Source organism: Nomascus leucogenys, chromosome 13, assembly GCF_006542625.1.
Source record: "Nomascus leucogenys isolate Asia chromosome 13, Asia_NLE_v1, whole genome shotgun sequence".
NCBI classification, from domain to species: domain Eukaryota; kingdom Metazoa; phylum Chordata; class Mammalia; order Primates; family Hylobatidae; genus Nomascus; species Nomascus leucogenys.
Genome location: NC_044393.1, coordinates 13,449,202 through 13,473,916, shown reverse-complemented (window position 1 = coordinate 13,473,916; position 24,715 = coordinate 13,449,202). Strand labels below are relative to the sequence as shown.

The window sequence follows — 24,715 nt, the reverse complement described above, 5'->3', positions numbered from 1 at the left end:
GCCAGCTCCTCCCCATCCCAGGGGGAGAGGCTCCTCCTGCTCCCACTTCCCTCCTTTACATTCTGCTACTACTCTTAGGGGTGGGCCTTTGTTTACTTTGCATTTTCCTGATTCCTAATGAGATTAACTATATTGCCTTAGCTTTACCGGCTTCCCAATCTCCTCTTCTGGGAATTATCAGTTCCTATTCCTTTGTCCAGTTATCTGCCTTCTTCTTCCTGATTGCTGGGAGCGGCTGATAAATCCTAGATGACCATCCTTTCTCAGTTTTCTCCCAGCCCCTCACTTTTTAATCTTAAATTGTTCTCTCTGTGTGTGTGTGTGTGTGGTGTGTGTGTGTGTGTGTGTGTGTGTGTGTGTGTGTGTGTGGTGAGAGAGAGAGAGAGAGAGAGACAGAGATACAAGCTTCAAATACTTATGTGGCCAAATCTGTCACAGGTTTTCCTTCTGTGTTTTAGAGTTTGGAAACTGCTGTCTCGTCTCTAAAATTAAGTTGCTCATCTGTTAACCACTGGTGTCTAATTCCCTGGGGGAGAAGCTTGTCTTCCCAGCCAGGCTGCAAAGTCCCCCAGGGTATGGCTCCATCTCCCCCCGCCATGAGGCCTTAGTCAAGAGATTCCACTGCTCCTCAGAAATACCCTGAATTTGTCCCCTCCTTCCCACCTCCACCCCTGCTCGCCAGGACCAATCCCTGCCTCCCCCTCACCCTCTGCCCCACATGAATACCACAGTGATTTTTAAAAAAATATCCACCAGAGGCCAGGTGTTGTGGCTCACACCTGTAACCCCAGCACTTTGGGAGGTCGAAGTGGGCAGATCACCTGAGGTCAGGAGTTCGAGACCAGCCTGACCAACATGGAGAAACCCTGTCTCTACTAACAATACAAAATTAGCCGGGCGTAGTGGCTCATGCCTGTAATCTCAGCTACTCAGAAGGGTGAGGCAAGAGAATCGCTTGAACCTGTGAGGTGAAGGTTGCGGTGAGCCGAGATTGTGCCATTGCACTCCAGCCTGGGCAACAAGAGCGAAACTCCATATCAAAAAAAACCCAAAAAGAATAGAAAAATGTCCATCAGGGCTGGATGCAGTGGCTCAAGCCTGTAATCTCAGCACTTTTTTTTTTTTTGAGATGGAGTCTCGCTCTGTCGCCCAGGCGGAAGTGTAGTGGCTGGATCTTGGCTCGCTGCAACCTTTGCCTCCAGGCTCCAGTGATTCTCCCGCCTCAGCCTCCCGAGTAGCTGGAACTACAAGTGCGCACCACTAGGCCCGGCTAATTTTTTTTTTTTTTTTTTTTTTTTAGTAGAGTTGGGGTTTCACCATCTTGGCCAGGCTGGTCTCAAACTCCTGACCTCAAGTGATCCTCCCGCCTTGGCCTCCCAAAGTGCAGGGATTACAGCCGTGAGCCACCACGTCTGGCCAAATCCCACCACTTTGGGAGGCCGAGGTGGGAAGACCGCTTAAAGCCAGGAGTTTGAAACCAGCCTGGGCAACATAGAGAGACCCATCTCTATAAGAAGTAAAAAAAAAAAGTTGGGCACATGTTCTCAGGACCCCCTGAGGCTATGTCCTGGGTCATGGTCACTCACAAATAAATTTTTTTAATTAAAAATAAATGTTGAAAAATTAGCTGAGCATGGTGGTACGTACTTGTAGTCCCAGCTACTTGGGAGGCTAAGGCAGGAGGATTTCTTTCTTTTTTTTTTTTTTTTTGAGATGGAGTCTCGCTCTGTCGCCCAGGTTGGAGTTCCATGGAGCGATCTCAGCTCACTGCAAGCTCCGCCTCCCGGGTTCACGCCATTCTCCTGTCTCAGCCTCCTGAGTGGCTGGGACTACAGGCACCCACCACTATGCTCGGCTAATTTGTTGTATTTTTAGTAGAGACAGGGTTTCACCTTGTTAGCCAGGATGGTCTCGATCTCCTGACCTTGTGATCCGCCCACCTCGGTCTCCCAAGGTGCTGGGATTACAGGCGTGAGCCACCGCGCCCAGCTGGGAGGCTAAGGCAGGAGGATTTCTTGAGCCCAGAAGTTCAAGGCTGCAGTGAGCTAGGATCGTGCCACTGCACTCCAGTCTGGGCAACAGAATGAGACCGCATCTCTAAAAAAATTTAAAAATAAATAAAAATTAAAATGTCCCTTAGTTTGTCTCTATATTGCCCAGGCTGGTTTGGAACTCCTGGCCTCATGTAATCCTCCCAGCTCAGCCTCCCAAAGCGCTGGGATTACAGGCGTGATTCACTGCACCTGACCCCAACCGAAAATTCTTAAGGCACATTTTCGACACTAAAAACATAGTGTTTTATAACTGCTAAAACAGATATGTTAATTCTAGTCTTTTCTTGTGCACAGAAACAAATTACCACTTTAGTTTCTCAAGGAGGACATGTATACATGTTAAATGCATTGATTTGTTTAATATAAACATGTAATACTTTTTATAACCTGGATTGCTACATCTTTCTTTTCTTTTCTTTCTTTTTTTTTTTTCTTTGAGGCAAGATCTGGCTCTATCACCAGGCTGGAGTGCAGTGGTGCAATCTTGGCTCACTGCTACATCTGCCTCCCGGTCTCAAGCAATCCTCCCATCTCAGTCTCCTGAGTAGCTGGGACTACAGGCATGTGCCACCATGCCCGGCTAATTTCTGTTTTGGTTTTTTTGTTTGCTTTTTTTTTTTTTTTTTGTAGAGATGGGGTTTCACCATGTTACCCAGACTATTCTCAAACTCCTGGGCTTAAGCAATCCTCAACCTGAACCTCCCGAAGTGTTGGGATTCCAGGTGTGAGCCACTGCACCCAGACCTTTTATTTATTTTTTATTTTTTATTTTTTTTGAGACGGAGTTTCACTCTCGTCACCCAGGCTGGAGTGCAGGGGCACAATCTCGGCTCATTGCAACCTCCACCTCCCTGGTTCAAGCAGTTCCCCGGCCTCAGCCTCCCGAGTAGCTGGGATTACAAGCACATGCCACCAAGCCCAGCTAATTTTTTTGTATTTTTAGTAGAGACAGGGTTTCATCATGTTGACCAGCCTGGTCTTGAACTCCTGACCTCAGGCAATCCACCTGCCTCAGCCTTCCAAAGTGCTGGGATTACAGGCATGAGCCACTGCGCCTGGCCCCCATTTCTTATTATAAAGTAGTTTACAAAAAAATTCCAGCAGCCAGCTGCAGAGAGGCCTTGTTCTGTGGTGTCTAAGGATGGAGCCCAGGCAGGGACGGCCAAAAGCTCGCTACCCACTGCCCAGGAAGGCAAGAGCACCGTTGTGTCCCGTTCCTATCCCTCAAAAATAAATCACAGCCAGCTCATGTCATAGTCAGGACAAAGCCTGTTCACAATCCATCCTGTGTCTGCGGCTCCTCCCTAGGTCTGTAAGACACGTAGCCAGGGCGAGATGGGGCCGGGGGAGAGGCTGACATTCAAAGGCATCTGAGTGGTAAGAGGTGGGCGAGTGAGGTGAATGGGGACTACGTTAGAAGGACCCTACGTTAGAACGGTGAGGTGCTAGGGCCATAGCCTAAGGGCACTGGGAACCCTGTGGCCATGCGCAGTTCAAGCCCGTCCCTGCCCCCTCCAGCTGCTGTCCATCCCTGCCACACCTGACCATTTGCCTAACCTTGATCCTTCCTGTCTTGCATTTCCTCAAGCATCCGGAGCCCAGGACTGCTGAATCAACCCTCTGGAATGACCACAACTCCCCACGGGCCAGCCGGCCTTGGGACTCCCGCACAGCTACGTGAGCCGGTGGAGCCGGGTCTGTTTGCTAGCGGAGGCTGTTAACAACAGCACGGGAAGTGGTCAAGGGTTCAACAAGAGATGAGCCATCTGGTCCTCCAGAGGTAAACAATTTACAAGAGACACATCAAGCCAGCCTGCTGTTCTGGTTTTTCTTTTGACAGTGAAATATGCAGTTTCTTTTTCATCCTGGTGCTTATTGGAGAGGGAGACTGTTCCAGGCACTCTGACCCCAGCTAAAGTGCCTCCCTGGGGCAGGATCTATGTAGGGAGGCAGGAAAAGTCAGATTTTTTTTCACATCTTCTTTGTTCCATTCCCAGGACTGAGCAACTTTATGTATTTATGTATGTATGTATTTATTTATAGACAGGTTCTCACTATGTCGCCCAGGCTGGAGTGCAGTGGTGCAGTCACAGCTCACTGCAACCTCAATGTCCCAGGCTCCAGTGATCCTTCTGCCTCAGCCTCCTGAGTAGCTGGGACCATAGGTGTGCACCACCATGCCAGGGGAATTTTTGTATTTTTGGTTAGAGAAAGGGTTTTGCTGTGATGTTGCCGAGTCTGGTCTCAAACTCCTGAGCTCAAGCGATTCACCCTCCTGGGCCTCCCAAAGTGCTGGGATTACAGGTGGGAGCCACTGTGCCTGGCCCAGGACTGAGCGACTTTAAGTCAGATGGTTAAACTACATCATGAGGAGAGTGGATTTCCTCCCAAAGGAACAGACTTATTTTCTAGAACCCAAAGCCTTGAATTTCAAGAATCTTCAGCCTTAAATCCATTTCCTGTTGGAAGCAGACCCCCTCCTGGTCTCCCCAGGTATTGCAACCCTGCTCTACCAGCCACTATAAATGCCCACACAAAAGGAACAGGGGCTCCATTCCTGATGCTCAGAGTGGAGTCAGTAGATTCTCAAGCATGTGAGATATGTATGTGGCCTAACAGCCTGAAATAAACAGCTTGTGCTGGGATTGTAATTCTAGAGTTTCCAAAAGTGTTGCAAAACATTCCAGGCAGACACTAGAGTTTGTGTACTACAAGCTGTTTATTAATTAATTTCTTATTTGCCAAACATTCTTGCTTGGGTCTACTGGGAGATGATTTTGTTGGGAATGCATCTCCAATTTTGTAATGAAGATCACCAGGGAAAGAAGGCTTGCTTCATAGGGGCTCATATTACAGGAAATGTGGCTAGCATAGGTAGTTCCCATAAGAAAAAGGATAGTACTAAGTTTTGAGCTCATGTGAAAAAGAAAAGGGGGCTGGGCGTGGTGGCTCACACCTGTAATCAGCACTTTCGGAGGCCGAGGTGGGCAGATCACTTGAGGTCAGGAGTTCAAGACCAGCTTGGCCAACGTGGCAAAACTTTGTCTCTACTAAAAATACAAAAATTAGCCGGGCATGGTGGTGGGCACCTGTAATCCCAGCTACTCGGGAGGCTGAGGCAGGAGAATCGCTTGAACCTGGGAGGCGGAGGTTGTAGTGAGCCAAGATTGCACCACTGTACTCCAGCCTGGGCGACAAGAGCGAAACTCTGTCTCAAAAGAAAAAAAAGAAAAGTGACATCTGGGACCAGGATTTTGGGACTCTTTGCAGACATGCCAATAACCTGTGAGATACACACCCACAGACTGACACAGAGGTGAGCAGAGGCCTTGGAGTCAACACAAGTTCAAGTCTAGCCTTTGCCTCATTCTCACTATGTGGCCTTGGACAAGTCACTTATCCTCTTTGAGCCTCAAGTTCCTCATCTATACATTGGAAGCCACTGAAATTATCTTACAGTTACTTTCAGTTGTGAGGACTTGCTCTTTTTCTCTTCATTAAAAGGAAAACACAAAATATAATTTATAGCTTATCCTACCACTTTGTGCTGCTAAGGTTAAAATCCAGGGTAGTTGCCAGGCGCGGTGGCTCACACCTGTAATCCCAGCACTTTGGGAGGCCAAGGCAGGCAGATCATGAGGTCAGGAGATCGAGACCATCCTGGCTAACACAGTGAAACCCTGTCCCTACTAAAAATACAAAAAAATTAGCCGGGCGCGGTGGCAGGCGCCTGTAGTCCCAGCTATTCGAGAGGCTGAGGCAGGAGAATGGCGTGAACCCGGGAGGCGGAGCTTACAGTAAGCCGAGATCGCGCCCCACTGCACTCCAGCCTGGGTGACAGAGCGAGACTCTGTCTCAAAAAAAAAAAAAAAAAAAAAAAAAGAATCCTTCCTTGCCTCTTCCTAGCTTCTGGTGATGGCCACCGATCCTTGGCATTTCTGGTCTTGTAGCTGCATGACGCCAATCTCTGCTTCTGTTGTCCCATGGTGCTTCCCAGTGTCTCTGTCTTCACAGATCTTCCTCTTCTTATAAGGATATGACGGTATTGAATTAGGGGCAGGGCACGATGGCTCACGCCTGTAATCCCAGCACTTTGGGAGGCTGAGATGGGCGGATCACCTGAGGTTAGGAGTTGGAGACTAGCCTGGCCAACATGGCGAAACCCCGTCTCTACTAAAAATACAAACATTAACCAGGTGTGGTGGTGGGTGCCTGTAATCCCAGCTACTCGGGAGGCTGAGACAGCAGAATTGCTCGAACCCAGGAGGCAGAGTTTGCAGTGGGCTGAGATCATGCCATTGAACTCCAACCTGGCTACAGAGTGAGCCGTCTCAAAAAAAAAGAAAAGATGTAGGCCCCTGGGAAGGACGCCTGGCACACTCAGAGGTGGGACAATAGTGACAGTCCTGACACTTTCCCTCTGGAGAGCATGGACCCCTGGTCTTGGCCATGCAGCCAGGCCTGGCCCAGCCTGCCTGTCCCCCACCCCCACCCCCAGGGACTGGGCCCTTCCTGCCCAGGAGTTATTCTGATTCTGCAGCCCTCAGGCTTTATTGCTTTTCCTGCTTAATGAGGTGAGGTTCGCTCAGCCCAGTGGCAATTCCTGTAAAAGCCATTTGGATGACCCAATGGGGTGAGTTTACAGGGAAGCACTCCCTGAGGGCTAGGCTGGCTGGAAGCAGATACTTTGCCCCCTTCCAAGGACGGTAATGAGGTTTGAGGCTTCCAATGGGGGCAGGGGATGCTCTGGGCGCCAAAAGCCCTGGCCTGGGGTCAAAAGATCTGGGCTCCAGCCCCAGGCGGGCTAGCTAGGCAGTCTCCTGTCTGAGCTGTACTCCCCTCATGGGTGAAATGGGGATACAGGCACATACTTTATAGCCTGCAGTCTGTATGTAACAGAGAACCATAAGCCGGCGGGTGGGGGAGTGGGGCTGGGGGTTATTTCTCATGGTTCTGGAAGCGAGGAGTTGGAGATCAGGGTGACTGCATGGTAAGGTTCTGGTGAGGGCCCTCTTCCAGGTTGCAGACTATGGTCCTCTCATTTCATTCCCATGTGGAGGGAAGAGGCAAGAGAACACTCTGGAAACTCTGTTATAGGAGCATTAATCCCATTAATCCCATTCACCAGGCCTCCACCCTCAAGATCTATTCACCTCCTAAAGGCCCCACCTCCTAATCACAGCACATGGGGGTTTGGGTTCAACATAGGAATTTTTTTTGAGATGGCGTCTCACACAGTGTTGCCAGGCTGGAGTGCAGTGGCACAATCTCTGCTCACTGCAACCTCCACCTCCCGGGCTCAAACAATCCTCCCACCTCAGCCTCCTGAGTAGCTGGGACCACAGGTGTGCACCACCACACCCGGCTAACTTTTTGTACTTTTAGTAGAGACGAGATTTCACCATGTTGCTCAGGTTGGTCTCGAACTCCTGAGCTTAAGTGATTTGCCCACTTTGGCCTCCCAAAGTGTTGGGATTACAGATGTGAGACACCACATCCAACCTCAACATATGAATTTTAGAGTGACCCAAACATTCAGTCCATCACAGTCTCCTGCAGGATTACAGATGTAGAATCAGTCTGTAATCCACAAAGTTCTGAGCAAAGGAAAAGAAGTACTAATATCACTATTGCTATTGTTATTATCAGCACCCAAGACCTTCCCCAGTCCCAGTGAGTGGAATATTAAGATGATCCCAAAGATGCTCGACTTCGCTAACCCATAATACTAACAGGTTCCACCCCTTTGATTGTGGGCAGAACCTGTGAATATTATGATCTGACTGCCATGTTTACCTTATATGACAAAAGGGAGATTAGCCTGGGTGGGCCTGACCTAATCAGAGAGCCCTCAAACAGGACTGGCTTTTTGTTTTTTTTTTTTTGAGACCGAGTCTCGCTCTCTCGCCTAGACTGGAGTGCAATGGCATGATCTCGGCTCACTGCAACTTCTGCCTCCCGGGTTCAAGCAATTCTCCTGCCTCAGCCTCCTGTTGGCTCTTACGGGCCAAGGAGGTTCAAAGTATGAGAGGGATTCAGCGGGAGAGAGATTTTTCATTGCAGGCTTTGGAGATGAAGGTGGCCACATGGTGGGGAATACAGGAGGCCTCTAGAAGCTGAAAGCAGCCCCCCAGTGACAGCTAGCAAGGAAATGGGGTCCTCAGTCCTATGGCCACATGGAACTGAATGACCTTGGAAGTGGATTTGTCCCCAGATCCTCCAGACAAGAACTCAGCCTGACCGACATCTTGCATTTCAGCCTTGTGATGAGCAGAGCACTCAGCCATGCCAGACTCGGGACCAACACAGCTGTGAGCTCATACATGGATATTGTTTTAAGCTGCTAGGTCTGGGATCATTTGTTACACAGCAATAGAAAACCAATACATCCTCTGTCAAGGAAGCCTGAGAATGGAAGGCTCCTACTCAATCTACCCTCCCAGTATTAGTCTGGTGGTTAGAGACAAGGGCTCTGGAGTCAGATGGAATGGTGTTCAAATCTTGGCAATTCCATCCACTGGCTGTGGAACGTTGTCCACACTCCCTTCCTTACCTCTTATATCCTCGGTTTCCTCATCTGTGAAATAGCAGTGGAAATAAAATGCACGGAAATCATCAGAGCAGGGTATGCGTCAGAAGGACACATAGTAATAGCTCAAGAAACACTGTATATGTCAAATATTAGAAACCAGCTGAGAACTAACACCAGTGCACCTGTGTTCTTCAATGCACTGCCCACACACCAGAGAAGATGAGGAGGAGCCCAGATCTGCTGCTCTGGGAGCTACAGGCCAATTAGGGAATCAGGAACCTGAACAGAAAACCACAACTTTGGGGAAAGTAGATGGTACATGTGTTATGTTCTTGTGGACACGGCGGAGCAAAGACAAGACCTTAGGTCTTTGAACTCCCCTTCGGAGTCTGGCATAGGCTTGAGTGGGGCTCCCTCCTCAAGACTTCCTTTGCACTGGCTTCCCTGAGGACGGATCTGTATTTAGGGTTCTGCTGCGAAACCTCTTTCTCTTGGTCTAAATGAAGCCTGAGGCCCAGGCCTTACACCTGTAAGAGAGGAGGTGGCCCTGGGCCCAGGAAGAGGGTGGGTCCAGTCTCCCAGTTCTGTCCCTGGCATGTACTCTCCCCAGGCCTATCCCACCCCCAAGTCCTCCCAACCCCGAGGCCCCACCGACTGTCCCTCAAGAAATCACCGAGGCTGGGCACGGTGGCTCATGCCTCTAATCCCAGCACTTTGGGAGGCTGGGGCAGGTGAATCACTTGAGGTCAGGAATTCAAGACCAGCCTGGCCAACATGGTGAAACCCCATCTCTACTGAAAATACACAAATTAGCCAGGCGTGGTGGCAGGCGCCTGTAATCCCAGCTACTTGGGAGGCTGAGACAGTAGAATTGCTTGAGCCTGGGAGGTGGAGGTTGCAGTGAGCCAAGATTGCACCACGGCACTCCAGCCTGGGCGACAGAGAGACATTCTGTCCAAAAAAAAAAAAAAAAAAAAGAAAAGAAAAGAAGGAAAGAAAAGAAAAGAAAAAAGAAATCGCCGAGCCCTCTCTATACCCATAAGCACAGCCTTGACCGAAGTCCTGACGGCTGAGCCTGCAGCTCAAATCCCTGGGGAGATACCACTGCACATGCACTAGGGCGGTCATCATCCAAAAGACAGACCACAGCAAGTGCTGGAGACGATGTGGGGCAACTGAAACCCTGGTACGCTGCTGGTGACATGTAAGAGGGCACAGCTGCTTTGGAAAACAGCTTGGTTTTCCAAATGGTTAAGTATGAAATTAAGCAAATGGTTAAATGTAAATATGACCCAGCAGTTCCACTCCTAAGTATACATCCAAGAGGAATGTTAACATATGTCCACGCAAAACCCATACACAGATATTCAGAGCAGCATTATTCTTAGTAGCCAAGAAGTAAAAACAGCTCAAATGTTTATCAGCTGATGAGTGGGTAAACAAAATGTGGGACAGCCATACAAAGGGAAACTATAGGGCCATATAAAAGGGACGGAGCCCTGATGAATGCTGTGAGACAGATGAACCTTGAAAACGGTATGCTAAGTGAAAGAAGCCAGACACAGCAGGCCACAGAAGGTATGGCTCCACTGACAAGCAAGTCCAGAGCAGGCAAATCCGGTAAGACAGAAAGTGGATCAGTCATTGCCAGAAGTTGGGGGAGGGGAGAATGGGAGTCATTACTAATAGGTACGGGGTTTCTCTCTGGGGTAAAACTGCTCTGGATTTAGATAGTGGTAATGGTTGCACAGCTTTGTGAATATGCCAAAAAAAAGAAAAAAACACTAAATTGTATACTTTTTTTTTTTTTTGAGACAGTCTCCTCTATTACCCAGGCTGGAGTGCAGTGGCATGATCTTGGCTCACTGCAACCTCTGCCTCCTGGGTTCAAGCGATTTTCCTGCCTCAGCCTCCTGAGATTACAGGCATATGCCACTACACTTGGCTAATTTTTTTTTTTTTTTTTTGAGACAGGGTCTCCCTCTGTTGTCCAGGCTAGAGTGCAGTGGTGCCATCTTGCCTCACTGAAACCTCTGCCTCCCGGGTTTAAGCAATTCTCCCACCTCAGCCTCCCAAGTAGGCGGGACTACAGGAATACAGCACCACACTTGGCTACTTTTTGAATTTTTTTGTAGAGACAGGGTTTTGCCATGTTGCCCAGGCTGGTCTCAAACTCCTGGAGTCAAGCAATCCACCCGACTCAGATATTTCTCACTGACATAATCAGTGCTGAAAGATCATTGAAAAGGAACTTGCGTGATCCAGAGGTCACTGTTATTTAATGCGCTCTCCTTATCTCCTGCAGGTTGTGACTTCAATATACCCTCTCGTGAGACCTTTCCTGGCCCCTTATCTGTAAGTGTGACCACTGGGACCCCGTCTCCCAATTCCCTCTTCCTGCTTTATTTTTCTCTTTAGCATTTAATACCATCTGACATTCCATACATTACCTTGTCCTTGTCTGGTGTCTGTCACCCCAACTAGAAGCGCTAGGGGGCAAGTACTAGGAAGCGGGGTTTTTTCTTTTTCTTTCCTTTTTTTTTTTTTGAGATGAAATTTCGCTCTTGTCTCCCAGGCTGGAGTACAGTGGCGCACTATCAGTTCACTGCAGCCTCCACCTCTTCAGTTCAAGTGATTCTCCTGCCTCAGCCTCCCAAGTAGCTGGGACTACAGGTGCCTGCCATCACGCCTGGCTAATTTTTGTATTTTTAGTAGAGATGGGGTTTCACTCTGTTGGCCAGGCTGGTCTCGAACTCCTGACCTCATAACTCACCCACGAGGCAGAGTTTTTTTTTTTTTTTTTTGAGACGGAGTCTCACTCTGTCGCCCAGGCTGGAGTGCAGTGGCACAATCTTGGCTCACTGAAAGCTCCCAGGAGGCAGAGTTTTTGTCTGCGTGGTTCACTGCTAAGTCCCCAGCACTAGGAGGACAGGACCTAACACATAGGAGGCACTCAGCAAACATCCATGAACGAATGAATGGAGGGATAAATGAATGAATGAATCTGTATCTCCAGTGGCTTTGTCCTCTCTTATGTCAGCTTTGTTCTACATCTTACACTTAGGAGGTGATTCAATTAAACTTTGCTTTTTTTGTGTGTTTGGTGGGGTGTTTTTTTTTGTTTTTGTTTTTGTTTTTCTTTTGAGACAGCAACTCAATCTTTTGCCTAGGCTGGTGTACAGTGGTGCCAACACCACTCACTGCAGCCTCAACTTCCCAAACTCAGGTGATTCTCCCACCTCAACTCCCTGAGTAGCTGGGACTACAGGCACGTACCACCACACCAGCTACTTTTTGTATTTTTAGTAGAGATGGAGTTTTGCCATGTTGCCGAGGCTGGTCTCAAACTCCTGGCCTCAAGCCATCCATTCGCCCAACTCGGCCCCCCAAAGTGCTGGGATTATGGGCATGAGCCACTGCACCCAGCCAACCATTGTTGAGTGAGCAAGTAAATGAACGAATCAGTGAATTTCTCCCTGGGCAGTGAAGCTCCCGCTTTTTGAGGTAACCCAGACTTTTCATTTGTATGTTTCCTGAGTCCCTGACTGTACATTCTTCCTGCATATTGTCTCCAGGACTAAGAGAATGGAGCCTTTTGCCAAGAAGAGGTTGCGTTCTCAGGCCTCCAGTTTAGATTAAATAGTGGTTTTACAGGGGGAAAAAAAAAGTGAGAAACCCCCAGAAGTTGTGGGGAGCTGAGAGGGAGTGGGAAGAGGGTTCCCCAGGGACAAACTCCTCCTTGCTCCCCTGCCCAGCGCCCCAGGGCACACTGCCCAGTGGGTGAAAGCAGCCAGACACATGGGCTCACTGCAGTTACCAAGCAATCCTAAGTGTATCAAGATGGGCGCGCTGACGCCAGCCGCTCCGAGTGGATCTGGAATGAATTGGGGGGTTGTTAAGATCACCGACTTAAGCCTCTTCTCACAGGAAAAATATTTATTTCACTGAAGCTCTGCTTTTTGGAAAGCTGCGCCTGTAACAGTCTGCATCGATCTAGCAGAGTTTTGGCTACTGCTGGGTTTTGTCTCCCTCCTGTCTCGGTTGGCGTGGGCTGTGTGTGTGTGTGTGTGTGTGTGTGTGTGTGTCCACAGCACACCCTCCCATTATTAAGCAATCAGCCAAAAGACTCAGCCAGGACACTGCTCTTCTTTAACCAGAAAAAAGATGAACACGAACTGAGTTCGTGGCATGAGGCACGAGACCTTCATGTTTTATCTTCAAAGATGCCTGCTTGAAACTAGCAATTGTTTCTTTCTTTCTCTTTTTATCTAGTAAATTGCTCCCTCTACCTCCTCCCAGTTTGGGAAAAAATTACAAGCATGAAGAAGAAAGTAAAAATCACTGGTATGGTTAGGTTAGGCTTGACTGCAGAATTGTTCTTTCCTTTCCTTTTTTTTTTTTTTCTTTTTTTTTGAGACGGAGTCTCACTGTCACCCAGGCTGGAGTGCAGTAGCACGCGATCTTGGCTCACTGCAACCTCCGCCTCCTGGGTTCAAGCGATTCTCCTGCCTCAGCCTCCTGAGCAGCTGGGACTACAGGCCCGCATCACCACGCCCGGCTAATTTTTGTATTTTTAGTAGAGACAGGGTTTCACCACGTTGGCCAGACTGTCCTTTCCTTTTCTACTCTTTGGAGTCAAGGGGCCTGGGTTTGAATCCTAGCTCTGCCACTTGCTGGCTCTGTAACCCTGAGAATCATGTCACCACTTGGAACCTCTGTTTCCTCATCTGTAAAATGGTGTAATAATAGTGCCTACCTCTTTGATTGTTGGGAGGAGTAAACAAGAGAAAAGATATAGAGAGCTTAGTGAAGGTTCAGCAACAGTAAATGCAAATGGTACCTATTTTATAGGAGAAATATATACAATTTTTATCTTCTTTTTCATAAAACAGTATAGCGTATACAGTTTCCTGTTTCACTGCCTCATTTTAGAGGCAGAGTCTTGCTGTGTTGCCCAGGCTGGCCTCAAACTCCTGTCTGTGCTCAAATGATCCTCCTGCCTCAGCCTCTTGAGTAGCTGGGATTGCAGGCACCCACCACCACGCCCAGCTAATTTTTGTACTTTTAGTAGAGATGGGGTTTCACCATGTTGGTCAGGCTGGTCTCGAACTCCTGACCTCATGATCCACCCACCTCGGCCTCCCAAAGTGCTGGGATTACAGGCGTGAGCCACCGCGCCCAGCCAACTCACAAGCATTTCTAATGACTGCAAAATAGTCCACTGGGGACCCATCACTACATTAGTTTTTAAACTGTTTCCTATGGATGGAAATAGAAGTTGCTTCCACAATATTATAAAGATTGCTGTGATAAACACCTCTAGACTCAAATTTTGGTCTATGCTTGAGGCTTTGTCTTTAGGATGAATTCTCAGAAGTTAAATTATTGGTCAAATAGTATGATCACTTCCAAGAGCCTTGATATACCATACTTAGCACTGCAAGTTGCTTTCTAGAAAGATTACCTACAGATGTGTATGAGAGAACCCTATGGCCAAGCGAGGTGGCTCATGCCTATAGTCCCAACACTTTAGGAGGCCAAGGTGGGAGGATCACTTGAGCCCAGGAATTCAAGATCAGCCCTGGCAACATAGTGAGACCCCATCTCTCCACACACACAAAGAAAGAGAGAGGCTGGGCATGGTGCTTCACGCCTATAATCCTAGCATTTTAGGAGGCCTAGGAAGGCGGATCACTTGAGGTCAGTAGTTCGAGACCAGCCTGGCCAACATGGCAAAACCTCATCTCTACTACAGATACAAAAATTAGCCAGGCCTGCTTGCACATGCCTGTAATCCTGACTACTCAGGAGGCTGAGGCAGGAGAATTGCTTGAACCTGGGAGGTGGAGGTTGCAGTGAGCTGAGATCACACCACTGCACTCTAGTTTGGGCAACACAGTGAGACTCTGTCTCAGAAAAAAAAAAAAGAAAGAAAGAGAGAGAGAACTCATCTTACCACATCCCAGCTGCACTGAGGATTATTACCTTTTAGTTGTTAATTTGACAGGCAAAATGACACCTCATTCTTAAATCTGCATTAAAAAATTTCACCCAGTATTTTTCTGGTTTTATTGGCTACAATGTTTTGAGTGTTTACTATATGCCAAGCATAGGGTAAATATCTTTTTCTTTTTCTTTTTAGAGAGACAGGGTCCTGCCTGTTGCCCAGGCTGGAGTGCAGTGGTGCGATCATACCTCACTACAGCCTTGAACTCCTGGGCTCAAGGGATCCTTCTGCATCAGCCTCTCTCTTAAGTAGCTAGGACTACAGGTGCACCACCATGTCTGGCTAATTTTTTTTTTATTTTTTTATTTTTTTGTAGTAACAGGGCCTCGGTATGTTGCCCAGGCTGGTCTCAAACTTCTGGGCTCAAGTGCTCCTCCTACCTCGGCCTCCCAAAGTACTGGGATCACGGGTGTGAGACACCATACCCAGCCTCCATGAAATGTCTGAATCAAACTTCTGGGTATATACCCAAAAGAAGCAAAAGCAGGGACTCTAACAAATATTTGTACATCTATATTCGTAGCCATATTATTCATCATAGCCAAAAGGTGCAAGAGACCCAAATGTCCATTGACAGATGAATAGATAAACAAAATGTGGTGTGTATATATGCAATGAGATATTATTCAGCCTTAAAAAGGAAGAAAATGTTGACCCATATGACAACATGGATGAACCATGAAGACATTATGCTAAGAAAATATGCCCATCACACAAGGACAAGTATGATTCCTTTTATATGAGGTTCCTAGAATACTCAAATTCAGAGACAGAAATCAGAATGGTTGGACTGGGCAAGGTGGCTCACACCTGTAATCCCAGCACTTTGGGAGACCAAGGTGGGAGGATCGCTTGAGCCCAGGAGTTCGAGACCAGCCTGGACAACAGAGTGAGATCCTATCTCTACAAAATAAAACTTTTTAAAAATTAGCCAGGTATGGTGGTACATGCCTACTACTCAGGAGGCTGAGGTGGGAGGATTGATTAGACTCAGGAGATGAAGGTTACAGTGAGCTGTAATTGCCCCACTGCACTGCAGCCTGGGAAACAGAGCGAGATTCTGTCTCAAAAAAAAAAAATTATAATCAATCTTTACATGTTATTTTATAAGATGTTATTATTACCCTCCATCCTTCTTTAAAAGATGATGAGCCGGGCGCGGTGGCTCACGCTTGTAATCCCAGCACTTTGGGAGGCTGAGGCGGGCGGATCACGAGGTCAGGAGATCGAGACTATCCTGGCTAACACGGTGAAACCCCGTCTCTACTAAAAACACAAAAAATTAGCCGGGCGTATTGGCGGGCGCCTGTAGTCCCAGCTACTCGGGAGGCTGAGGCAGGAGAATGGCATGAACCCGGGAGGCGGAGCTTGCAGTGAGCCGAGATCGTGCCACTGCACTCCAGCCTGGGCGACAGAAGCGAGACTCCGTCTCAAAAAAAAAAAAAAAAAAGATGATGAAACTAAGGCTCAGAGAGGTGAAACACGTTCCTAGAGTCACACAGCTTATAAATGGTGAAGACAGGTTTAGATGCCAGGTCTTACTCTCCAAGGCTATGTTATCCTGCAAATTCTGGTGGACCTGGGAGGTAAAGCGGAAATACAATCAAGCTCAAGGTGGCAGATGGACTTAGCAAGTACACAGTGCCAAACGGAACTGTTGGCCCTGAGAGCTCAGAGTTCAGTTCTAAATTTATTCTCTCTGACCTTATTGTGGGTTCTAAATTTGGCCAAACAAGTTCTTCCAGACCGATTAGTGACGTGGATACATTGTTTTGAAGATAAAACCCTTTTCCTGGTATGAAAGAAAAAAAATAATATGCAGCGTTTGCTTGCAGAAGCCATCCTGCTGCTGGTTAACAGCCATCTGAAAATGATTCTGGGTTTTCCACCTGATGGTGGACACATGTGCTTGTTGGCCGATTTCTTGGGGACAGCGATTAAAACCATTTCCTGAACCGAAGTCTGAATTTCTCCTTCTAAATGAACCAGAAACAAAACATCAGGAAATATCCAGGCATAAAAATTCTAACCAGGGCCGGGTGTGGTGGCTCACGACTGTAATCCCAGCACTTTGGGAGGCTGAGGGGGGTGGATCACCTGAGGTCAGGAGTTTGAGACCAGCCTGGCTAACATGGCAAAACCCCGTCTCTACTAAAAATACAAAAATTAGCCAGGCGTGGTGGCAGGCCCCTGTAGTCCCAGCTACTCGGGAGGCCGAGGCAGAAGAATCACTTGAACCCTGCAAGCAGAGGTTGCAGTGAGCCGAGATCACACCATTGCACTCCAGCCTAGGTGACAAGAGCGAAACTCCGTCTCAAAAAAAAAAAAAAAAAATTCTAACCAGAACCAAACTTAAAATTCTCCCAGAATTACAAATTAAGACCAAAATAGGCCTCTTTGGGTGGTTTCCAGGCCAGGGAGTAGTTATGGCGTCCTTGGATAATCACCAGCTGAGTCCTGACTTCTCTGGGAAGGTATTTGGGTGACTGACCTGTTTGTGACCGCTTCTCAGACACCCTATTTCCAAGGAGGTGGAGGAGGCACGTGACCCACCTGGTCTGGCCACTGATGACTGAACAAGCTATGGATACTGGACCCAGGAGAGACCATTCACTCACTGGCCACGAACATGACTTCAGATACACACCCCAAAAGGATGAGCCTGGGTACTGGATTCCCTCCCTCAGAAATGTGAATCAGGAGACACAGGATGTTCCTGTTGGTCCAGATACTTGAGCTAAAAGGTCATGGATACATGGATGTGAGGTGGTCATTCTGGGAGTACATCCATATAGAAAGAGGAGCAGGTGCTGTGGGATTCTGGATCTCAGTGATAGAGCTAAGTGGCTGGATCAAGCTTCACCTGAAACTCACTCTGCTTGTCTTAGTCCATTTTGTGTTGCTATAAAAGAATATCTGTGACTGGGTAATGTATAAAGAAAAGAGGCTTATTTCATTTTATAGTTCTGCAGTCTGAGACATTTAAAGGGATGGCCCTGACTTCTGGCAAAGTCTTGCACGTTGCATCACCACATGCAGGAAAAGGGAAAACAGAAGGGAGACTGCAAAAAAGGGGGAAACCTGAAGGTCATCATGGCTTTATAATAACCTACTCTCACAGCAATGGGTTAGATGGAGAACCAATTCAGTCTCATGAGAGCGACAGCAAGAACTCACTAGTGAGAGGGTGGCACTTCCAAGCCATTCATGAGGGATTCACCTCCATAGCCCAAACACCTCCCACTAGGCCCCGCCTCCCAACACTGCCACAATGGAGATCAAATTGCAACATGAGTTTTGGTGGAGACAAACACCCCCTATCCAAATCATAGCACTATCCCTGAACTTTACGTTACACAAACCAACAAATCTTCCTTTAAATTAGTGTCATTGGGTTTTCTGGGATTTAACTTTTTTTTTTCCTTTTTTTTTTTTTTGAGACAGGGTCTTGCTCTGTCACCCAGGCTGGAGGATAGTGGTACAAACAGCTCACTGTAGGCTCAACCTCCTGGGCTCAAGGGATCCTCCCGCCTCAGCACCCCCGACCTATGCCCTCTTAGTAGCTGGAACCACCACACCTGGCTAATCAAAAAAAAAAAAAATTTGTAGAGGCCGGGTGCGGTGTCTCATGCCTGTAATCCCAGGACTTTGGAAGGCCGAGGTGAGTGGATCACCTGAGGTCAGGAGTACGAGACCAACCTGACCAACATGGTGAAAACCTGTCTCTATTAAAAAATATAAAAATTGGCCAGGCGTGGTGGCTCAGGCCTGTAATCCCAGCACTTGGGAGGCCGAGGCAGGCGGATCACCTGAGGTCAGGGGTTCGGGACTAGCCTGACCGACGTGGAGAAACCCTGTCTCTACTACAAAAATACAAAATTAGCCGGATGTGGTGGTGCATGACTGTAATCCCAGCTACTTGGGAGGCTGAGGCAGGAATCGCTTAAACCCAGAGGGCGGAGGTTGCAGTGAGCCGAGATCGTGCCGTTGCACTCCAGCCTGTGCAGCAGAACAAGACTGTCTTAAAAAAGAAAAAAAAAATTTCAGGGACACAGTTTCACTATGTTGCCCAGGCCAGTCCAACTCCTGGGCTCAAGCATTCCCCCCGTCTTTACCTCCCAAAGTGCTGAGATTACAGGCATGAGCCACCGCGCCCAGCCTAACGTGTTTTTAATAAATAACCAAAAGAAACATCTCCATAGCCTTGTGACACATCCTTTTTTAACCTGAAATTGGTAGAGTAGGTTTCTGATTCATAGAACCCAAACAAACATTCCTCCCTAAAGCAGGCAGAAGCTCTTTGGGAGAGTTTACTTTCAAAACAGTGTCCCTGCAAGTCCCAAGTGACAAGTTCCCCTTTCCTGGTCTGAAGCATTCTGAGGAGAAGCAAAGAGGTTAAGGCTTAGCTGCAGGAACATGCTGTCCCCACGACAACCCCTTCTCAGCCTCGGAACTGCGGTTATCAGAGTTGTGTTGTCTCTTGAAGGTCCGGACAAAGGGTAAAGCCAGGACTCCTGAGTCTAAAGGGCAGTTCGGGGCCTGGGAGAGAAGGGGAAGCTGGCCTGGGGCGGAGATATGTTTTCCATTTCCCCTGGGCTCCCGCGCGGGACAGCTGCTGTCCATAGCCAGTTCAGCCAACCATGGGAGGAATCACATTCACTCGACAGGCAGGCAGTGGCGGCGCTGGGATTTGAACATGGGGCTGATGGGCTCCAGGCATGGCACTCGTGCCACTACAGTGCGGGGAAGCTCTGACTGCTGCAGCCTCCGTTGTCACCACATCTGCCCTCGAATTTCCCTTCCAGCTGGTTCTGCAATCAGCAGCCCCTCCAGACATCCTTGGGAGGCTCCAAGGAGCTGACTCCTGATGAGGAAAAGGATCAGCCGCAGACTCACTCTTCCTGCAGCCACTTCCAGACCCACGGGAAGCGTGGGTGTGTCCCAGACTACCTGGGAGCATCTGCTTTTGTCTTCATCCAGGGCAGGACCCTCTAAAGGAGGAGCCCTTAGAGAAGAAGGGAAAAGCCAAAAGGAATTAAAAGTCAATTTCCAAACGGAAATATATAAGCAGTCATAATTGGCCACATTGGTGAAATTGGGCACTAAGGGCCAGGCAATGGGCTGTGGGATAATGTCACTTGAGGCTTACAGCCATACTCAGAGGAAGGTGCTGAGGTCCAGGGAGGTTCAGGCAGGTGACATGACTCACCCAGAGCCACTGGCTGGAGAGTGGCAGGGCTAGGTTGGAGCCCAGGTGGTGGACTTCATAGGTGCAGCTGTGACCGCTGTCATCCCTGCCCTGGGGAGTTGTTGCAGAGAGCGAGACACAGCGCCCTAAGCTATTTCTCCATCTGGTGTGACTGGATGCCTTTGCCCACCCAGGACCCTCCTCTCAGGTGGCCCACCACTGCCCTTCCATCACAGTTCATACCTTCTCTCGTGGACCCACAGGGGCGTCCACTGGACCAGGACCCCAGGGAGGATCCCAGTCCTGGCCCCACCACTCTCTGGCCGTGGTGACATGGGGGAAGTCAATTCTTTCCGAACCTCAGCTTTCCCACCTGTACAATGGGAGTTTGTGCTAGACAAGAAGTTTTCAGGCCGGACACAGTGGCTCACGCCCGTAATCCCAACACTTGGGGAGGCCGAGGTGGGTGGATCACTTGAGGTCAGGAGTTCGAGACCAGGCTGGCCAACATGGTGAAACCTCATCTCTACTAAAAATATAAAAATTAGCCAGATTGTCGTAGCGCATGCCTGTAGTCCCAGTTACTTGGGAGACTGAGGCCAGGAGAATCACTTGAACCGGGGAGGTGGAGGTTGCAGTGGGCCAAGATCTCACCACTGCACTCCAGCCCAGGTGACAGAGAGAGACTGTCTCAAAAAAAAAAAAAAAGTTTTCAAACTGCTGACTGCACCTGTTTGTAGGCCCTGAGCTCAACTGAGTGAGTCACACAGGTATTCACTGACGTGATTCTGCCTTCGAGGCCACATTTTCTCCAGTGCATCTCTGTCCTTCAGCAAGTGACCTGAGGCTGGGACTCCCACATGCTGCCTCCCAGCACCTTACTCAGACCTACTGCTGGCTACAATGTGCTTAATGATTGTCAGGTGGCTCTCATATCCTGTTCTGTTCAGCTTCACAGTGTCTGCCAGCCCGTGGAGTATGGCGCAGTGGCTAAGAGCCAGGGTCAGGCAGCGCGACTCCACCCCTCCAAGCCCCCAGTGCAGCATCTGATCATAGGGAATAACTCCACCTGCTTCACAGGACTATTCTGTGAATACTAATTAGGATAACGCATGTGAAGTTCTTGGAGTTGTGAGCACATGAGCCCAAGGTCAGCTCCCTAAAATGATGAAGTTCATATCACAAGAGGCCCCTAGAGGTCAGGACAGCCTTTCGGTACCTTTCTATGGCAAACAAGCGGCTGGTTCTCTGCCACCTATTTTCTCCCCTTCACTGGGCAAGACTGAGCTGGCAGAATAATGGCCACATCAGGATTTACTCTCCACTTTCTGGCTTCCCTAGATTGGTGCCAGCCATTTGTCCCCCCATCCAAGACAACCCTGATCCCCATCCCCAGAAGGAAAACACCTCACCTCTCTCACCATTTGAGAATGGCCGTCAACTTGAGCACACTATTAGATTTAATTGTATATAATACTTGAATACCTAATATATTACTTTCTCTCTCTCTCTCTCTTTTTTTTTTTTTTTTTTTTTTGAGACAGAGTTTCATTCTTATTCCCCAGGCCAGAGTGCAATGGCGTGGTCTCAGCTCACTGCAAACTCTGCCCCCCGGGTTCAAGCGATTCTCTTGCCTCAGCCTCCTGACTTGCTGGGATTACAGGCGCTCGCCACTACACCTGGCTAATTTCTGTATTTTTAGTAGAGACGGGGTTTCACCATCTTGGTCAGGCTGGTCTCGAACTCCTGACCTCAGATGATCCACCTGCCTCGACCTCCCAAAGTGCTGGGACTACAGGCGTGAGCCACCGCACCTGGCCCCAATATATTACTTTCAAGGACAAAAACTGCAATTACTTTTGCACCAACCTAATAGTTAAGGTAGGACACCATGAAGCCCGGTGAGATCTCTGTGGTGGACAAACAGCGTGTCTGCTAGGCTGTGAGCCCTCCTGCCTGTCTGCGCTCCATGATGTGTGCCACTCCTGAGAGCTGGGTCAGCAGTCGCACTGTTGGCTTTGCTCTGACCTCGGGTCAATTTCTTTTCCATGTGCGTGTGCAGCCGCTGCCTGGAGTGGAAATCTCCACTGAGGGACAGACCGTCTTTCAGTGCTCACATCAGGCAGGATCCCACGGGAAAGGGGGCTGGCTGAGTCAGGAGGGTTCTCTGCCTGAGTTCCCGTGTGACATTGGGCAAATCACTCAACGCTCAGAGCTGCGCTTTTTTATCTCCATCTGCCTGGAGCAGGAATTGCGAAGAGTTTCAGCTCAGGTTCCAACGCCAAGGTGGGAGATAATTGGTTGCTTTGGGTATAGTGTTGAGATAGATTCTGAGGCTGTGTATGGGCTCACTAGGAAAGGGTGCTGTGTCTGCCATGAAGTGAGAAAGGGGAAAAAAAAAAGAAACCGGGCCGGGCACGGTGGCTCACACCTGTAATCCCAACACTTTGGGAGGCCAGGGCAGGAGGATCACCTGAGGTTAGGAGTTTGAGACCAGCCTGGCCAACATGGCAAAAACTTGTCTCTACTAAAAATACAAAATTAGCCGGGCATGGTGGTGCATGCCTGTAATCCCAGCTACCTGGGAGGCTGAGACAGGAGAATCACTTGAAACTGGGAAGCAGAGATTGCAGTGAGCCAAGATCATGCCACTGCATTCCAGCCTGGGTGACAGAGCGAGACCCTGTCTCAAAAATAAAACCCAAAAAACAAAACCAAACAAAAAAACCCCATGGTGCTGGCCGGGTGCAGTGGCTCACGTCTGTAATCCCAGCCCTTTGGAAGGCCAAGGCAGGACGATCACTTGAGCCCTAGAGTTCAAGACCAGCTTGAGCAACACGGCAAAACCCTGACTATACTAAAAATACCAAAAAAAAAAAAAAAAAAAAAAGCTGGACATGGTGACATGTGACTGTGGTCCCAGCTACTCAGGAGGCTGAGGCAAGAAGATTGCTGGAGCCTAGGCCTGCCTGGCTGACTTGGCTCTACCTTGGCTCAGAGCCCCCTCTAATTTTTTTTTTTTTTTTTTTGAGATGGAGTCTCGCCCTGTCACCCAGGCTGGAGTGCAATGGTGTGATCTTGGCTCTCCGCAACCTCCGCCTCCTGGGTTCAAGCAATTCTCCTGCCTCAGTCTCCTGAGTAGCTGGGATTACAGATGCGCACCACCACACCGGGCTAATTTTTTGTATCTTTAGTAGAGATGGGGTTTCCGCATGTTGGCCAGGCTGGTCTTGAACTCCTGACCTCGTGATCCACCCGCCTCGGCCTCCCAAAGTGCTGGGACTACAGGCGTGAGCCACTGCGGCTGCTGGGCAGGTTTCCTATGGTGAATGATCCCACACCACTTTTCAGTGCACATAGTTACATGGAGTAGAACACAGACAGTCACACCTCCACATTCTTTTGGCCACCATGACTGGTTCAGCCAAGAAATCTCCTCCAAGCCAGGTGAAGGAAAATCAGGCCTAAGTCCCCCTCATCGCCATGCACCTCACTATATCTGGCTATACCTAAAGCCAAACCGAATCCCAGATATCTAAATTTTATGAGCCAGTAAATTCCCTCCTTTGCTTAAGCCAGTATAAATCAGGGTCTCGTCCCTTACAATGCTGAGTCCCAAGGCCCAGATTCTGGGCCTTTCGTTTTTCCATTCAGGCCCCAGAATGAAGACCAAGGAAGGGTTTATTAACATGACAGTGAACATCTAGGGCCTTATATACATTTTTCTTCAATTCAGCCAAGACAAGAGGCCTAGAATACAGAGAAAGGACACCCATTTCTATTCTTTTCTTTTCTTTTCTTTTTTGAGACAGAGTCACGCTCTGTTGCCCAGGCTGGAGTGCAGTGGCGCAATCTCGGCTCACCACAATCTCCATCTCCCAGGTTCAAGCAATTCTCCTGCCTCAGCCTCCCAAATAGCTGGCACTACAGGCACCCGCCACCACACCCTGCTAAATTTTGTGTTTCTAGTAGAGATGGGGTTTCACCTGTTGGTCAGGCTGGTCTCGAATTCCTGACCTCAGGTGATCCACTCGCCTCGACCTCTGAAAGTGCTGAGATTACAGGCGTGAGCCACCGCACTCGGCCAAGACATCCATTTCTTTGTTTTGTTTTGTTGTTGTTGTTGTTTGTTGTTGTTTTGAGATGGCATCTCACTCCGTTGCCTAGGCTGGAGTGCAGTGGTGCCATCTCAGCTCACGGCAACCTCTGCTGGGTTCAAGCGATTCTCCCTCCTCAGCCTCCCAAGTAGGTGGGACTAAGGCGCATGCCACCACGCCCGGCTAATTTTTGTATTTTTTTTAGCAATGGGGTTTCGCCATGTTGGCCAGCTGGTCTCGAACTCCTGGCTTCAAGTGATCCACCTGCCTCAGCCTCCCGAAGTGCTGGGATTACAGGCGTGAGTCACCGCGCCCAGCCTAGGACACCCATCTTATCTGCGTGATCCCTCCTGGGGAGCTATCTTATGGTCTTATGTGATAAGGTGACCTCTCCTTTGGGTGAGTGGAGTAAAAAAGCAGGCGAGGTATCTGGAATATTCTTCTATCCCTCCTAACCTCCCCTCCAAACAAAGCTTTCCTGAATGCCTTGTCCTTAGCTTCCTGGACTCTGAACCTAGCTTGGCTAAATTTTCTTTTTAAAGCATCAGCATAAATCATGAATACCTTGGGAAGGGAACATTAACCATCAGGAGCAAAGTTAAAATTCCCCTCCAGCCCACTTAAATGGACTGAAACCTCCACCCCATCCCCAAAGGAGCCTTCCCGGCCTTGTCCTTGAACATTTCAAAATAAGGTTTCTGCTTTAAGTTCTTTAAACTACTTTTTTTTGAGACGGAGTCTCACTCTGTCACCCAGGCTGGAGTGCAATGGCACGATCTCGGATCACTGCAACCTCCGCCTCCTGGGTTCAAGTGATTCTCCTGCCTCAACCTCCTG

At 48.8% G+C, this 24,715-nt stretch overlaps 1 protein-coding gene and 1 long non-coding RNA gene across 2 annotated transcripts in view; one reads left to right on the top strand and one right to left on the bottom strand.

Annotated features, from left to right (window-relative positions):
* RIPOR3 (RIPOR family member 3) overlaps positions 1–24,715 on the bottom strand; it is a 105,093-nt gene that overhangs the window by 56,031 nt on the left and 24,347 nt on the right. The window lies entirely within an intron of this gene.
* On the top strand, positions 3,416–17,549 carry LOC115838004. Its single transcript, XR_004033069.1, has 3 exons — positions 3,416–3,438; positions 3,643–3,834; positions 17,125–17,549. It is a non-coding gene; the product is annotated as an uncharacterized LOC115838004 (long non-coding RNA).